Source organism: Schistocerca serialis, chromosome 3, assembly GCF_023864345.2.
Source record: "Schistocerca serialis cubense isolate TAMUIC-IGC-003099 chromosome 3, iqSchSeri2.2, whole genome shotgun sequence".
NCBI classification, from domain to species: Eukaryota; Metazoa; Arthropoda; class Insecta; order Orthoptera; family Acrididae; genus Schistocerca; species Schistocerca serialis.
Genome location: NC_064640.1, coordinates 619,104,768 through 619,123,461, shown reverse-complemented (window position 1 = coordinate 619,123,461; position 18,694 = coordinate 619,104,768). Strand labels below are relative to the sequence as shown.

General features: G+C 43.4%; 1 protein-coding gene across 2 annotated transcripts in view; it reads right to left on the bottom strand.

The window, feature by feature from the left end:
- Positions 1-18,694, bottom strand: part of LOC126470504 (proton myo-inositol cotransporter-like) — a 500,775-nt gene that overhangs the window by 236,078 nt on the left and 246,003 nt on the right. The window lies entirely within an intron of this gene.

Sequence of the window (18,694 nt, the reverse complement as noted above, 5' to 3'; positions counted from 1 at the left end):
TCGCAGAGGTTTCGAGCTCCGCCCATTACCATCCTGCCTTCCTTCCCAGGAAAGAGGCAGAAGAGGCTCGGCGACCTTCCTTCCACTCGCTGAATCTGCATTCACGTTCAGATGCTGGCACACCTTTCTCCGGCGGGCAAAAGCTTCCTTCTTCGTACCTACAATCGCGTCTGGACCGAAGGTCAGGTCCCCATGCGTTGGCGTGACGCAGTTGTTGTTCCTATACCCAAACCCGGGAAGGATAGACACCTTCCTTCTAGTTACCGCCCCATTTCTCTTACAAGCTGTGTCTGTAAGGTGATGGAGCGCATAGTTCATGCTCGGTTAGTTTGGATTCTTGAATCTCGACGGCTACTTACCAATGTCCAATGCGGCTTTCGTCGCCGCCACTCCGCTGTTGACCACCTTGTGACCTTGTCGACATTCATCATGAACAACTTTTTGCGAAGGCGCCAAACGGTAGCCGTGTTCTTCGATTTGGAGAAGGCTTATGATACCTGTTGGAGAGGAGGTATCCTCCACACTTTGCACAGGTGGGGCCTACGCGGTCGCCTGCCCCTTTTTATTGAGTCCTTTTTAACGGATCGAAAGTTTAGGGTACGTGTGGGTTCCGTATTGTCCGACATCTTCCTCCAGGAGAACGGAGTGCCTCAGGGCTCCGTCTTGAGTGTAGCCCTTTTTGCTATTGCGATCAATCCAATTATGGGTTGCATTCCACCTAATGTCTCAGGCTCTCTCTTCGTCGATGACTTCGCGATCTACTGCAGTGCCCAGAGAACATGCCTCCTGGAGTGCTGCCTTCAGCGTTGTCTAGACAGCCTATACTCATGGAGCGTGGCAAATGGCTTCCGGTTCTTTGAAGAGAAGATGGTTTGTATCAACTTTTGGTGATATAAAGCGTTCCTTCCGCCATCCTTACATCTCGGTCCCGTTGTTCTCCCATTCGTGGAAACAACTAAGTTTCTAGAGCTCACGTTGGACAGGAAACTGTGTTGGTCTCCGCATGTCTCTTATTTGGCGGCCTGTTGTACACGTTCCCTTAATGTCCTCAGAGTTCTTAGTGGTTCATCTTGGGGAGCGGATCGCACTGTCCTGCTTCGCTTGTATTGGTCCATCGTCCGATCGAAGCTGGATTATGGGAGCTTCGTCTACTCGTCTGCTCGGCCATCCCTCTTACGCCGTCTCAACTCCATCCACCATCAGGGGTTAACGTCTTGCAACCAGAGCCTTCTACACTAGTCCTGTCGAGAGTCTTTATGCTGAAGCTGCCGAATTACCATTGACCTACCGGCGCGACGTACTGCTGTGTCGGTATGCCTGCCGGCTGTTGTCTATGCCCGACCACCCCTCTTACCAGTCCTTCTTCGCCGATTCTCTCGACCGTCAGTACGGGTTGTATGTGTCTGCCCTGCTGCCCCCCGGAGTCCGCTTCCGTCGCCTGCTTCGACAATTGCATTTTGCCCTCCCTACCACCTTCCGAGAGGGTGAGAGCCCGACACCACCTTGGCTCCAGGCTCCGGTTCATATTTATCTCGACCTCAGCTCACTCCCGAAGGAGGGTACTCCGGCAGCCGTGTATTGCTCACGGTTTGTCGAACTTTGTGCTCGACTTGCCGGTCACACCTTTATTTACACCGATGGCTCCAAAACTGACGATGGTGTCGGCTGTGCCTTTGTCGTTGGGGCCGCCACCTTTAAATACCGGCTCCTCGACCAATGTTCCAGCTTTACGGACGAGCTTTTTGCTCTCCATCAGGCCGTTCAGTATGCCCGCCGCCACCGCCATTCATCGTATGTACTCTGCTCTGACTCACTCAGTGCTCTTCAGAGCCTTGGAGCTCCCTATCCGGTCCATCCCTTGGTTCAACGGATACAGCAGTCCCTCCATTCTTTCGCTGATAATGGTTCTCCTGTCAGCTTTCTGTGGGTTCCCGGACATCTAAGAGTGCCTGGGAATGAGGCTGCGGATGCTGCAGTCAAGGCTGCAGTACTCCTGCCTCGGCCAGCCTCCCATTGTGTCCCGTCATCTGACGTTCGTGGGGATGTTTGTAAGAGGCTTGTGTCGTTGTGGTGGGATGCTTGGTCATCCCCCCAAGGAAACAAGCTCCGGGCAGTAAAACCGCTCCCAACTGCTTGGACAACCTCCTCCCAACCATCTCGGCGAGAGGAGGTCCTTCTGACCAGGATGCGGATTGGGCATTGCCGGTTTAGCCACCGCTACCTGCTCTCCGGTGACCCAGCCCCGCAGTGCCCTTGTGGTCAGGAATTAACAGTGCGCCATGTTTTATTGTCGTGTCCCCGTTTTAGTCAATCTCGTGTTGTCCTGTCCCTCCCATCTACTTTACCGGATATTTTAGCTGATGACGCTCGAGCAGCTGCTCGTGTTCTGCCTTTTATAACTTTGACTGGCTTGTCTGACGAGATCTAACTTTTTTACTTATTTTCTCTGCATCTTTGTCAAGCCTTTCTGGTGTCCCCCCCTCCCCTTGAGTTTTACTAGATTCCATGTGCTCTAATAACTGTGACTGGTCGCTAATAACCTCGGTAGTTGAGCGCCCTTAAACCCCACCAAAAAAAAAAAAAAACTTCAAATCACTCATTTGCATTCATCCACTGCCCAGTGAAGTCGCTCTTTACACCACCTCAAGGGTCGCTAAAGCACCAACTATAGAAATTTATCGTTTATGAGTAGCAGCTCTACCGTTGTACTCCATTCTTTGTGACTCCCTATGCACAGACACTGTACTAGCGAGATTGCTGTTGGCACTTTGGAATTAATGAGTGATTCCTTCCGCTGATTTCGTGCGACATTTTGCAACTACCATCTGCAATGTGAGACAGTCCGTGTCCGTCAGTGCACGAGGTGTGCTTGCTCGGTATAGCTGTGGTTGTTCCTTCGCGTTGCCACTTCACAATCACATCAACAGTCGACTTGGCAACTTCAGAAAAGTTAATGTCCCTGATGGATTTGTTAATCAGGTGACCTCTGGTGCCTAGTCCACGTTCCAAGTCACTGAACACTCCTGACCGACTCATTTCGCTGTTTCTGCTTCTGCACTGGAAACACAGCAGCCCCGTTCCTTTGACGTGTCCGCCTTGGGCGACATCTACTGATTATTCCACATTACATAGGTGGTCCACACACTTTTGATCAGACAGTGTATGTTAGACTGGCCTCTCCACAGGTACCCTTCCGATGTGGTACATCTACGGTACGGCTACCTATGTCGTTGAGGCACAGGAACCGCCCCACCGCGGTACAGTCAATGGTTCGTGGGAATGGTAGATAGAACATTTAAAAAGAGACAATTTCGTCCACTTGTTCTGATACTCGTGGAAGACAAAATTTCCATTAATTTACGGTTCCAATGTTGGAAGTTAGAAGTTAATTTAAAAATTACGAAAAATAGAAGTGTGTGTTTGCTGGGTGTTTCAAGAAAGGTAAGATTTTTTGGCTGTAAGTCAACCTATCTCAAGACAACGTCACTACCCATGTCTTCAGTTTTATTTATTTATTTGGCAGAAACTATTTTCGTCAGGCATTTATCCGAATAAATGCCCCAAGGAATAATGAAAATTAGTAGCACCCGTTTCATGTCTTGACTATACACTATTTTGTTAACCAACGGGAATTTCAAAGCACAGGTTTATCTCTGAGGCCACGGCTTGCTCTACTGAGCTATATAGTTTTTAAATTTATCACGCACCTGCGAATATTGCTATCCCTTTGCACATGACACCGCAATGAAGTTTGTCGCTGATACTACTTAAACTGCAAGCATAGTGTGTTGTACACACTTTTTTTCGACGATAACACTGAAGTTCAAAACATCGCAGTGCAAATGGGCACTTCAGTTCCTCAAATGAAACTACTAAATAGTTCTGCTGTCCCAATCGTATGTATCTCCTGTAGGGAGAACAGAGAAGGAATATCTAAGCGTACTGCGCATATTGTCAGCATCTAACGCGAAATGCCACGTAGCTGTAGGTGTAACTCTGCATTTTGTGACAAGTGAAACTTTAATTTTATACGCATTTGTCTTGTTTTTACAAATTTATTAGTAATAGCACTAGTGAATAATCAGGGTGGATAGGTGGACAAGGAAAAAAATTCCCGGATTTACCGGTTAAAAATACACTTTCTCTCGGACGAAAATACACTTTCTCTCGGACGAAAATACACTTTTTCGGTGTTAAATGACAGGATACTTTCCCTCGGAGCTGTAAAACTTATCAATCCTGTGAAGGGTTAAGGTTTCATGCACTGGCCTGAAATTCCCGGCACATTGGTAAACAACCGTGAGCTGGGAAAAAAATTATATGCAGCCACAAGTATGCTGCATATTTTCATATTACAAAAGTATAAAAATCGAATTCCACCAAACACGGCAAGTTAGTTTCCGAAGCACTAAAATCGAGATTGCGATGCGCTTTTGTAAGTCAATCATAGCTCATGCCACGTCATCTCGCCACCCAATGAAAGCAGGTATCCAGAGCACAGAACACGTGATGTCAGTCAACAGCAACATCACTGTTAAACAGCGCGAACACACGAATACGAAAAGTTAATGGTTTAAATTAATATAAAAGTGTAGCTGCAAGGGAAGCTACGCTTTCACATATAATACTGATCTCTGAGATCAATTAGCCACCAGAAAAGCTAAGGTTTCAATTGGTCTTTTTTTACGTGTGTTACACTAAGATACATCACACAAATGCGCCAGTAAAATTTTAAGTTTTAAACTAGAGTCGGATTGTCTATGATTTAAGAAATTCATCACACGTTCTCATACACAACATAATTCTTCTTGCGTAAAAGGATATTTACATTGACAGTGACGCTTTTCAAACCACCATTCGCAATATTTTCCCGCGAGCTATTAGAAAGATTCGTTTCATCAGTTGCCATTGACCGCCAGAAGCCGGCCGCGGTGGCCAAGCGGTTCAAGGCGCTACAGTCTCGAACCGCGAGACCGCTACGGTCGCAGGTTCGAATCCTGCCTTGGGCATGGATGTGTGTGATGTCCTTAGGTTAGTTAGGTTTAAGTAGTTCTAAGTTCTAGGGGACTGATGACCTTAGAAGTTAAGTCCCATAGTGCTCAGAACCATTTTTTTGACCGCCAGAAAACAGTTGTTACTGCCCGTGCGCAACCTGTTTGTTAGTAAGTTTAAAGCATTAAGAGAACTTATATAACGTAATAAAAGAAACAGAACACCACATGATAATCCAAGACCATCGGAATTTCGCAAACCATACTTAAATACCCAATTTCGCTTAAAGTGTATATTCGCATGTCCAGATTCACAATGAAGTAGGCCCCAACCTGATATTTAGCTTTTCACTGTGGTTTTCGGGATGTAAATTTCCTTGGAGTACCAGTACTTCATTATCTCGTGTTTAGTTCTTTTATTATCGTGGCGTGGAATGAAATAAAGACTTGCACCTGGCGGCCGAACTACCCCGAATAGGGGCCTCCCGGCCAACGATGCCATACGCTCATTTCATCGATAATGCCATACGTGCCAGAGGATGAAAACGTGCACTTCCATAATTATTTGAATCTATTTTATCAATAAAATCTATGAATTGATGGCTCCCGGCCACAGAAATCCGTTTCGTTTTCATTTGATGTGAGATCCGTAAACGAAGAGGAAACAGCAAAATAACTAAATGTAAACACTGCGTGCCAGAAAAAAATTTTCCTGGTAGCATCTGGCTGCTTGCTACGGCCACACTTCCAAGTAACCGGAAGCGGGAGAATGTACTGTTCATACGCGACTGGCATCTTCTCTAACAAAGGTAACATAAACAATTGTGACGTCATTCTCATCGCAAGCAGTTTGCTATTATGTAGTGCATAGCCTTTCGTCCTAATGCGTTTAACACGTTTTGTTGTTGGCAGACGTTTGCGTGTGCAGTTTGTTTTGTTGTAAATGGCTCATTTCCTTTGCAACTTACGTTTTACTTAATTTTTTTCCCCTAGTTTGTTTTATTGGTGCAATATAATTCCGCAGTAGCGAGGCAGAGTAATATTCTTTGTCAGACTATCAGTTGTTGGCAATCAAAATTACAAAAATTTGAAAACTAAAACTCTGAAAAATTCCTGAAGTTCTAATAAATTTCCGTGTTTTTCCCGGATCTTCCTGTTGTCCCGGGGCGTATACACCCTGATAATTGTTGCTGCTACGAATGCAAACCTAAATATGTTTGTTTGCACGATACATTTCTCTGCTACTTGATAGAGGAACAGTTACATTGCATAGGTAAGTACCGTAAAGCCACGTGACCTACTAGGCAAAGTATGTAGACGACAAAAATCATGTTCTGCGCGTCTGAATACTCATTCCATAGAAATTCCTACTTTATGACAGGGAGTATGGGGTTTGGATGAGAGATTAGGGAGGGTACCGATGGATACAGACAGTCATTTTTACCTCGTTCACTACGAGAACCGAACTGAATGGAAAGCTTGCCAATATTTGTCGCAAGTACATGTCACCATTTGGCTTGCGGAGTGTGAATGTAGATGCACATAGCTTATACATTAAGCTGTATACATCGTATTCTTTGAAAACTTTGTTGATGCTTATACTTAGATTTTAGTCTGACAGAATAACATTAAGTGTAAGTGTAGCTATAAGTAAGGAACAGACAAATGAAAACGATACATGTGGAAAAAAATAGGTAAACAGTTTATTATTTCAAACGTAATCGTCGTAAGTGTTAATACATTTACCCCACTGTGGGACAAGTCTGTCTGTACCTTCATGGAAAGTGTCTGCGATTGCCTATGGAACCATGATTGTATCCTGGCGTGCATCTCTTCGTCCGAAGCAAATCGTCGGCCACGAACGTCTTCCTTCAGGACTCCAGTAACACGGAAATGGCGTGGGGGAGGGGGAGCGGGGAGATCCCGACTGTATAGAGGCCGCTGTGGCCGAGCGGTTCTAGGCGCTTCAGTCCAGAACAACGCTGCTACTACAGTCGCAGGTTCGAATCTAAGTCCCATAGTGCCTAGAGCCATTTGAACGATTTTTTTTTTAAACTTTTGTTGCATCATAGTCCAAACAACCTTGCCAATATATGGACAGGCATTATCCTGAAAAAGAATGATGCTGCCCATCAACATTACTGGGAGTTTGGACATAATGGCGAGCTTCAATTTCCGTGTTCGCGAACCGCTGGCGCGTTAACTGTGGCGCTGTGTTCCAGAACGTCAATGAGCATCACGCTAATCGTGGCCGTCCCTTTGCTTCGAACGAAGGGATGCACGCCTACGTACAATCATTGACCCGCAGGCAACCGCAAACATTTTTTCCCTGAAGGCATTGTTCGTCTTGTCTCGCAGCGGGATAATTACGGCGATTACTATTGAAATAAACAGTTTGCCTACGTTTTCCGTCTGTGTCGCTTTTATTTGACTGCCCCTTGTATGATGCGTTTTGTCTGTTAAGTTGTGTTGTTCTCATACAAACGAAATGTCAGTTCGCTTTGTGCTTTTACTATAACTGTTGGAAACAGTGTATACACAGCAGCACGTCTGTAGTTCAAATAATAGAGGAGCTAACTGTACTGATTTCCTGTAGAAGAAAATAGCAACATTCATAGGTACACCCCACGATTAAAAAGCCCCTTACATATGTTCTGCCGTAACTTCTGTTCATTTTTCATTTAAAACTCGCTTTTACTTTTCATAGGGACGCGTTTCTGTCTACTTGACAGCACAGTACACAATTGAAGCCCTGAAAAAGACTATTTGCTTTGAAACTTGTGTCAGTAAAATATGATATTATAAAGGGATCTGAAGAATTGTTGTTAATCAGAATTGCCTGGAGAAGCCACTAGGGTTACTATATTTAAAAAAACTAAAGTTTTTGCGCGATTATGGCACCTGCTTTGTAGATTATCCATCAGAATACCAACTTTCAATAGCGTTCCTGTCAGGTCGCTGTAGTGGCAGAATTATCTGCTGATGTTATAAATACTCCCGCGTAGTAACGTATTTCTTGGACTTCAGTTTTGAAAATCAGTCATTAGTATTTTCACACTGCCCTGCGCCGTCTTGTTTTCTTCCTGGAATTCACAGCAAACAAACTGAGCAAGGTCGCGTACTAGATGTGTACACTCGATAGTGGGCGCCAGTTAGACCCTGCCTGCGAAACTGAGCAGCCCCCCTCCCCCCCTACAAACACTGCGCCGATTTTGGCGATCACTTCACATCTGCCGTCACTGCCTCTGTGGTCGTGAAAGGACAGGCACTTTTGTGGGCCACTGAATTTCTACCCAACGCTGACTTGCCACTGACGTAATGAACTAGAATTCTTCAACAGGTTTCGACCTTTAAACAGCAACTCTACGTTTAATTTTTCTTCCTTCTCTTTGCCTCCAAACTTTCTCAATCTAATAAGGCCTACTCAGAATTTTCACCGCGTGCTCTGGTTTACGTCATTGCATTGTAAAGAGAGAAATCCATGGATCTAGTTCGGCCAATCTAGTGGCTGTAACTGTCGCTTTCGGCGCGCAACGGTCGCACAGTTCAGCAAACTGTCGACACTTACTACACCAACCTACCTCTCTTTATTACACGGAATTTAAGGCAAGTCCATGCTTGAAAGCACATCCGATGACAACACGGATGTTGGCTGAGGCTTCGCTTTTTAATTATTGGGCCTCTTGCTGCCTAGTTATTTAAAAAATAAGTTATTTAGTATGTTTACAAAATACGTATTCATTTGTTGTGGTCGAGTTCACGATCGCTTCCTCTGCGTGTAATAATGTTTGCCTTGTGGCGTGTTTGAACACGAACGACTTTCTGAACTATGGAAAACCTTTGTCAGGATGGCCGGACGGGCATTTGAATCGCTGCAATATAATCGCTTCCTGCAATAAGTCGCTTATTCGCTAGCAAAATGCTACGTTTACGACACTATAAATTATTTGTAACATTTCAGCATAGAACTGGGATCATTCATGGTTATCAGAGCGAACGTTCGGTCGAACTAAGATCTCTAATGACGCAGCCAGTAACCTGCGTGTAAAAATTCTAATTGGTATGATGTGGTTAGAATCAGTCTCAAACTTCGACAGATCTCTCAGGGTGGGGGTGGCGGGAGGGTGGGGAGCGATGTGCGAACGTCTTTGCCACATCTATTAACCAATAACCCTGTCAATATTATATGTTCAATTTTTTGTACCAACCATTGTCTAACACCAAGTTAAACCAAATTCCACTTCATTAAATAACCAGTGTAGCAATTTCTTAAAAGTAAGAAGCAATACTGGTTCAGCGCATAGTAGAAACGTTTGACACATATTTCGTCCGGTAGCAAAACTTTCAAGATCACGGTAAATCAACAGTAATACATTTACGGACACCTTACTATATGCTACCTTTGTATGCATTACCGGCGACACTGCAAGGAACTACATTTTTCTTACTTTCCCCGTATCATACCATTCATGAAGCACTGCCGACAAAACCACTTTACATCGTATTGGAGATAACTAACATCGCACATTCGCCTTTTGATTGAAATAGTAACGCAACGCACTAACAATTTGCTCCACCCGCTCGCAACGTTTGTATGCTGCACACACATCCCCTCCGTTGATTCGAGGAAACATTTCATTTGTTGGCTTATTTTTAAGCATGGTAGTCACATCGTAATTGAGGAGGATCAGCACTTTCTGCATTCGAATAGCAGCCATTGCCACCGCTTCATTAACTGCCTGCGCAACGCTTTGAAACAGTCAGCCTGCTGGTTTATCTGCAGGGTTGAAATTCTTTGCCGCCACATAGTGCCCTCTGCGGGAAGCCGGTGAAACTACTTCCCTATAGCTACTCTGGCACAGCGACTGCCAGCGCTACACGGTAAACGTGAAAACCTCCATGCACTACAGCTAGTGTTGCTCGCTTTATCTCCTCCTCTCCCTCCCTCCCACCCACCCTCCCACCAGCACACCCGCACTCGTAACACACCGCTAGCTGCGCTTCGCAACAATGTCCAGTCGATATAATGATTGTGATGAACATGGGGCATGCGGTTACTCGCAAGTAATTGCAACACGCTAATACAACCCGTGCAATCTAGTTTTCACGCGTAGCGATAATAATTAATTGTGTGCTCATTTTCGTCCCATTTTCTGACTTTTTAGTTCAAAGGATCGCCTACTTGGATGTAAATTGTTCCGAAACTACTAAGGATTCGTTATCTGTGCCATTTAAGATCCTTTTAAATGAGCGACTTCTTAACTGACTATTCGTGACAAATGGGTCTACTGCAGTGCTGGCTTGTTATTCACACACTGAGAATCACACGCCACTTGTGTTTAAAAGTCTGGCCAGTATCGGGGGTGTCCTTACAGTGTTGTGCGGCGGAAGTGATATTATGAGAGAACGTTCGTATTACCAAAAAAAAATTAAATATACTAGCAGCGGTAAAGAGCTGTAATGATAGTAGAGTTTAGTAATGACTAAAGCAAAATTCATAATGAATTTATTGATGAAGGTAAAATTGCAATTCTAATGGAAACTGAAATAATGGGAAGAGGGTCTTCAGTACATATTAAAAGATCATTTGTTTGCTCGGGAAAGCATTACATACAAACACATCAAACAATATGTACGGAGACAGCACATAGTATCTTTGTAATCGTTTGAGTCTTATTTTCTATGTACCAAATAATATAAAAAGAAATTCTCGTTGAATACAGCTGACCTTCATACTGTTGAAACAATTTCTTTAAAAATACTTGAGCTATTTACCTTTTTAACTACGAACAGTGTATGCCTCTTCTTTGGCTAGATGTTGTAAAACATAACTTACTTTTCTCTTTCAGTTGATTCTTGTGGGATTACACTCGCAACAGAAATATCAAGTCCTTGTGCAAACTTCGCAGTGTGTCATGAAAACAAAGCAAACAACGAAATAGAGACTACCAATGTACGAAAGCACAAAACCTATTACTGTAACATACACAAGCTTAGATAGAATTGTTTAACTTTCAGTTAGCAGACGACGTCACCGCTCCGTCACCATCAGTAGCGTGCCGTTTGTAGGCGTTCTGTCATTTGCATCCTCAATTTTCTCGGTATAGCTGATCATTGGCCTCACTAACCCACTCGCGACATGGCTGGCGGCTGATTTACATACCTTCATTTGGCGCGCTCCCGCCACGAATAGTCTATTTTGACGTCAAAGTCTGTCATGCAAAACAGGTTTTATGCTGCATAAACAAACAATTATATTCTTCCAAACTTTTGGAACTAAATCAGTTGTAAAAAATGTAGATTCTAGTCGAAGGCTTCAGTCAGCTGGTATCTGTCTCGTCTCACCATAGAGCGTTCGAAGTAACTTCGTTATTAAGAGGCAAGATTTGCGTCTCAGCGTTCCTAGTTAGCTAAAGCCGAATGGCCGGAAAGTATATTTAAAATTACACAACCGATTAACTTCCCCATCCACGTCCAGCTCGAATATGTGCTCAGTCTTTAAAGATCTTGTTGCCGAAGGTACGATAAACCCTAATTTTCTTTCAATTATTGACACGCTTATGTCTTCTCGTGTTGAACCTGATTAGGAAATTTGAGAGGAAAGCAGACTGAACTAACGTCGCTCAAGTCGCGTGAATTTAATTTCGTGCGTGCTCTGTTGGAAGGTTTACTGACTTTAGATTTTGAAAGTTAAGTACAACAGTTGAGGGCGGCTGAGAAAGAGATGAACAACCGTATCTTCAGATTTAGTAGATCAACGTGTGTTACGCCCATAAATTCAGATTTCACGTTCAGACGCCTCTTGTAATGAAACGGAAACCTGGCAATAGGGGAAAAAAGGTCCTGTGTCAATCAGAAAAGTCTCAAATGCTGACAAAAAATGCCATGGAGATCTAAAGAAGCTTGCCAGGGGACACAAGCGATTGACGTTCCGTTGGGATCAGAGCTGCTGTTTGCATAGAAGCGATGGGTGTAGCTTAACGTCTTATTACCATTGGGGAGTAAAACAGGCATGGGGTAAAAAATCGACCTCAGTTTTTCCAAGAGAACCATACCAGAATTCGTTCGAAGAGGTTTAGGAAAACCATAGAATATATGTATTACTATGGTTGGATGCGGATACGTATCTCTGGAAAGTCTCGTGTTAATCACAGACAGGTCTCAGCAGCATTGCTCGAGCCAGATAAAGCCAGAACAAATCCATGTGGCGTAGAAAAGTTGATCGCCAGTATTTTGTTGACAGGGGAAGAAGACAACTTGTGCCGTACAGTTCCTAATCTCCAGATTTGAGCTACTAATCTGGGTCAAACTTCTAACCTCTTTGCACTGTTTCGTGGAGTGACGGCAGTGTCGATAGTGCTGGTGACCCGTCCATCGGACGAGGATATTAAGTTCGGTTGCTTGGTGCTATTCGAGTGCAGCAGGTACTGGCTTTTACAGTACCCTCTTTCTCCGCACTACACAACAAAACACGTATTACAGTCATCCACTTAACACGTATTTACAACGGACACTCCACAGGAGATAGGATTAAGACAATGGAAGGGTACCTCCTTTGGAACTTTTTTGCAGCACGGCAACAAACTTTTCCTGATCACAAAATGATTTTGGCTTTGCAAGTCACTGTACTCGACTTCATCATTCATCCGTCTATTACGTGGGGATTTTGGAGCAGATAAACCAAACTTTTGGCAGTTATGGAGTGCTCAGTGACTAACTTGCACTTGCAGAAACTGTTGACAGTTCATCAATGAAGCAGCAGAGAGGTGAGGCTGTGGATGTGGGTAGTGACTAGTGGGATGCCTGGATGCTCAATCGGTAAGAACATTGCTCGTGCGGTGCAACGTTGAGAGTTCGATTTACAATGGAAGAGAAACTTATACAATGAGTTAACTTTGTATATTGTGGTAGTCTGTTAGATATATGGGATTAGAATATGCCCACCGAGCGTTGCGCATCTCATTGCATGGTTACCATGGTGAAATTTGACGGACAGGTATTAGTTTTTGCACCAACCTACCATAGAAATCTTTCTGGAAGGATACACTATCACCGTCTTTTAGTTACCACAGCCCGAAAGTGTAAGAAGACTACTATAAGTGATGTCAGTTGACTACAAGAGCTTGCTGATGATAACTGCGTCCCTATCTCAGCATGTCCACCGTTCGTCCAGACCTTGCCCCGAAACTTCAGGTAGAAAACGACGATTAAGACAGTATTGTCCAACACGTACGCAGTCCACAGCTCGTGGTCTAGTGGCTAGCGTTACTGGATCATGGGGTCCTGGGTTCGATTCCCGGCCGGGTTGGGGATTTTCTCTGCCCGGGGACTGGGTGTTTGTGTTATCATCATCTTAATCATCATCATCATCATCATCCCTGACAGTGGCTAGATTGGACTGTGTAAGAGATTGGACTGTGTAAGAAATTGGACTGTGTAAGAAATTGGACTGTGTAAGAAATTGGTATTTTGTATGGGCGATGATGACCGCGCAGTTGAGCGCCCCACAAACCACTCATCATTATCAACACGTACACAGCCACGTCACTGCAATAGAAGTTTAACACGGGCTCGCTCCAATACATTTAACTGTTGGTAGAGGCCATGTTAATGTGCCCACCGTAGCGAGAAATGTGGACGGATAGCAATCCAGGAATTCCTCCGCGTAGGAATGCTGGCACATTGTTCTCCGCGAAGCGGGCGACGATGATCTGAGTGGCAGCCCTGCAATGCTCACCGCAAAGCAGCCGCGGCGCAGTCCCGTCACGCTTTGACAATAATTGTCGTGTAGAGCAGCGCTTTGATTATTTACTTCTGTTGTGCGCCAGATAGCAGGATCCTTAAGGTGCACTTACATGGGTAACATTTTACGGCAATGTGTGGCTGCAGTAGTGTTGTCGCAAACATAGCTGCAGTACACGGTAATATTTTAGTATGGTCTGGGAATATTGCTGACGGAACAGGCTGTTGCAGGTAGTTGCCGAAGTGTTGCAGGGAATGTCCATCAACGGTGAAGGCTTTCGTAAAGCGGGGGTCGTGTAATCTGAGCAATGAAACAATATAAATTCGTCTCATTTCGAAAGTTGACGCGTTTACGTAGAGGCACTTCATTTATTTCTTGTCTACAAAAACGTAGAAGTGGGCAAACGAGGAAATGATGAATTTCACTGATGATAAACGAACATCATCGTCCGGAGCTATGGAGTATGGAAACCAATACATACAAAGACCGCCGTCTAAAAGGAGACGAAGTTCTTGCTGCTGCTGCTGCTGCTGCTGCTGCTGCTGCTACAGTCGTATTAGAAGATCTACAGCAGAGCCATATTGTATACTATAAAGGTTCTTAAGAATTCTGAATCTTTTGTACGCTTCATTGCTCCTGTTTCCATATTCATTCTCAGCAACTAACTACCTGTTCTCTTTTTATTACTTCCCACACGTCCCGTAATTCTCATCGTAGATTTATCGCATGCATGAAATTCATAGTTCTCTCGCTACAATGAGAACTACAGTAAACTATTGGCAAATACTTGACTTACTTCAAATTATCTTAATAAATTCCTTGAGTCATTCTAACAAAATTTTGTAAACCTATGACATGTCGACGCACAGCAGTGAGAGATACGCTTTAGATATACGTCGAACTTCTGAATGAATCACTAGTAGCAAAAAAGCCAAGAGTGAACTGGTTGCAACTGGTATTCAGCCTTTTGTATTGGTATTTGTCTTATGAATTCACGGTCGAATTGTTTTTGTAATACAAGGGGAGCAAAACAAAAATAGCCCGGAAAATATTTACGAGACTGACACAGAATTGATCTTTGTTAATGAACAGTAGAACTGCTCATCACAGAAAACGTTGGGAACCGTGATTACGATTCACCAGCCTGTTGTCACATGTGTACAAAATGGAACTCACAACAGAACAACGCGTGCTCATTGCCGCGTGTTTCGCAAAGCGTAATTCGTGGATCACGACTGCGAACTGTTTGTGCAAGACTAAGAGTGGAAGTGTTACGGCAAAACCTCCAGCAAAGTCTCCAATGTAAAACTTAGTGAAAAAATTGTGTGAAATGGGCTCTATAATACATAAAACCCCTAACTATCCCAAAAGGGCTCGGATACCAGAAAACACTGCTCAAATGAAGGAAAGCCTGGAACGAAGTCTGACGAAATCTCAACGCCGTTTGTTCTTGCAAGTGAAATTAAGAGTTGGTCGCGTCGAAACATTATAAAAAAAAGGACCTGCACATGTCTCCTTATAAATTTGCTGTTGCGCACGAGTTAAAGCGTCCCGACGAACTTTCTGGTGTTGAGTTCTGTGGAATTGAGATCTTTGGATCCTCATGTTTCATTTCTTCAGATGAGAACTGCTTCGGCCTGTCAAGGCATGTACTCGCAGAACATGGTGTGTATTTAAATAAAAAAAACTCTGTATTTTGAAGAGCCGTTGTTGCATAGTCTTAAGAATGGTGTCATGTGCGCTATGTCCCGTTTGCGCATCGCAATACGATTCTGTCACTGAACTGTCAATGCTAACCGATTTCTTCAGAAACTGTTTAATCCAGATGTAGATCAACATACAGAAAATGAGATACTGTATGGATATTTTCAGAAAGACAACGCAACAACACACACCGCCTTGGCAACCTTGTCAGACGTGCATAAGGTGTTCCGTGGAGGGAGGACAATCGTCACAGGAAATGCAGTCTTCTGGCCATTTCGATCGCCTCATCTCTCTTACTGTAATTTTTACCTGTGGGCCAAAATGAAAGGTCAAATGTGCTCTAATAACCTTCACACACGGAAAGAACTACAGTAGAACACTGAAAACGCTATTGCTGCAATTAGGCTCAGCACCTACGCTTGTATCACAGCTTGATAAATCGAGCACAGCATTACATGGACGCCAACAGCGGTTACTGCCAGCATCTTCTGATATTCATCAAACAATATTCAATCCAGCGTCAGTCTTCTTGTAAATATTGTACGGGCCAGTTTTATTTTGCCCACCTGGTATTTTTAGAATTCGTTTCAAATTTCTGGGAAAGGTATGTATCCAGCGTGAAGTCACACCTTAAGGCTTCGGAAGTAGTTCGCTTACCTAGAAAACACCGCACCCACGAAGCCCAATTTCTCTTTTTTTTGCTAACTCTTTACGTTGCGGAATTTAAGAGCAGTACAATCGCGCTGACTTCCAAACACTGCCGGGCAACAGTAGTCCCCAAAGTTGCCGGAACATTCCGTCGGAAGTACACGATTTCTATACCTTTAGTGCTTGGCCTTTGAGATTTGCAAATTCCTTCACCTGATCCCTTTTAAAGGATCGAACTCTACTTTTTAGTGCTCTGTTGCACATGTGGAATTGAACACCAAAAACCCCGCAATACACGTAAAATGGCGGCAGACCATCTGAGCTGAACGTCAGCTTCCAAGAACTTTTACGAAGAAAGCTGTAATGACGATGTTGGAGAAAGATTCGCATCGTATGATAACATCTTATGTTAACCTTTCCTTGCCGAGCATATTCTAATTGAAGTTGTGTATTTTGTGTTTTCTTAAATTTTTATTTTTGTTCTCGTTTTCATGACACATTGCGCAAGTTTCATGAGGACTTCGATATTTTGGCACGAGTGTTCCGCCGTAATATAGGTCAAAGGCCTGAAAGAAAAAATTTATTTGGACTTTACAATATATTGCCGAAGAAACAGCCTGTAACTGTGCATAAATAAGAACATAAATGTACGCTCGTATCACCATGATTGCCATTACACTGTTGAGGTGGCTAAATGGTCACGGCCCAAAAGCCAATAAATTGAAAAAACCGAGTAATTTTCATTTAAAAACCTGTCAGCAACACTGAAGGACAAAAACAGAGTCCTTTTGCTTTATTTGTAGCTATTGAGAAAGAAAGCAAAACAAGGGATGAAGTAAAAAGGCGCTATGTACTTTCTTCTAAATATTGATTAACGTGTTCTTATAAATACATTTTGAAATGATTCTGTATCTAGAAATAAGGGAATGGCGTGCATCGACCGGACACACTCTTAGCTTTCTGCGAATGTATCTTGAAATTAAAGTTCCAATGCCAACAAAAGAAATCTTCCATACATGTTAAATAACGAAATCAGTGAGCAGCATGCGTTACGTTACGGAAAATATACAGATTAACATTTTCTCTAGATCAAAGCATGTTCCCACAAATTCCACGTGTGAAACAGAGGCCACTAAAGGCAAGTTCGATAGGACAACGCAACTTCACTTACGTCATTCACCACTGAGATAAGCGGCGGGACGTTATGCTGTGTTCACATTCCGAATAGTGTGAACACTGTGCCATTTGAAGATCACGTTCGCTTCCGTTCCTTTCGTGTCTAGTGTGCAGCGACTGTGTTAGCAATGCGGATACTTACTGAACAATCCAGACATGACCCATGACCTCCCTGGCATCATTGCTGTCTGTACCTGCGTACATGTAACGGATCACAAAGGGAGACTCATTTTTTGTGACTTTATTATTATATTCCTGAGCAACTAACGATTGAGATTAACATTAGTTACAAAAGTAGGCATACGACATTGTTGTGTTAGTTGGTTATAAACGCAGTATTAATTACGGTCACAGAAAACTCCGGAGAATGCAACGTCTTGTTCTCCTTAAATGTTGCTGTATCACGGATGTGGTTCGTTTCCAGACAATAATTCAGTCTAAATTATTATTTACCCAGAGCCCTCTACAAGCCATATGAGGTCTTAAGAGGAATTCAGAAACACTATGACACTACAGGACAAAACCTGAATGCAATTCGCTTTCTCAGTACCTAAAAGGTTCTGCATTCTTCAATAAATGTCAAATCAGTAATTTCACACTTCATGCAATCGATATCATTTAATAGGAAGCTGCGCTATGTTTCAAAATAAACCAGTTATATTAACAGATCTTAAGAGCATATTTTAAGTTCCAACATTATGACTTTTCTGAACGTAAAGAAGTTTATCTCCTAGAGAAACCTCGGGTTCGGGAAACAACGTTCACTTATTTCAAAACGATAGCTTGGTAACCACAACAACAACAACAACATTCCTTCGCCACAATAGCCCCTTTCCTCGCGGTGTGACAGTTGGGTCTTAAATGTTTCCTTTGAGCGTAGGGGACTGCCACAATGGATGCTTATATATTGTGTGATGGTATATTTGTGTTGTATGGGGATGAATAGCACCTGAAAGTTACCGAACTGAACGTTCCCCATCCTACGTACGGATCACCACGTACAGTGTTACATGCCCTTACTCCACTAGACCCTGTAGAAAGGTTTGGAATTCAATCCAGGAAATTGACGCAAAGTCAAGTGATCAGAAACCGGCGAGTGCTGCACAAGATTCTTTGCCTGTAACTAAGATAGGTCCTATGAATTATCTTCACAAATCTGTGTTTGTCAAAAAGAAGTTTTGATTCATGGAACGTTACAGTGAATTTCTTGTATTCGAGCAAGACTGTGCAACAACTTTATTGCGTCCCTCCTACATCTCCCAAATTAATCTTGAGAATAACGTATAAGAATTAAGATGCATAGCGAGGTTTGTAGACAGTAAGCCATGTTCCCTACAGTGGCTTACAGAGTATATCCCTAAGGAAAAAAAAAGAAGTCCACCACGAAGGAATTATCCGAGTGGGACGGAAATTGATAGACGTGATGTACACA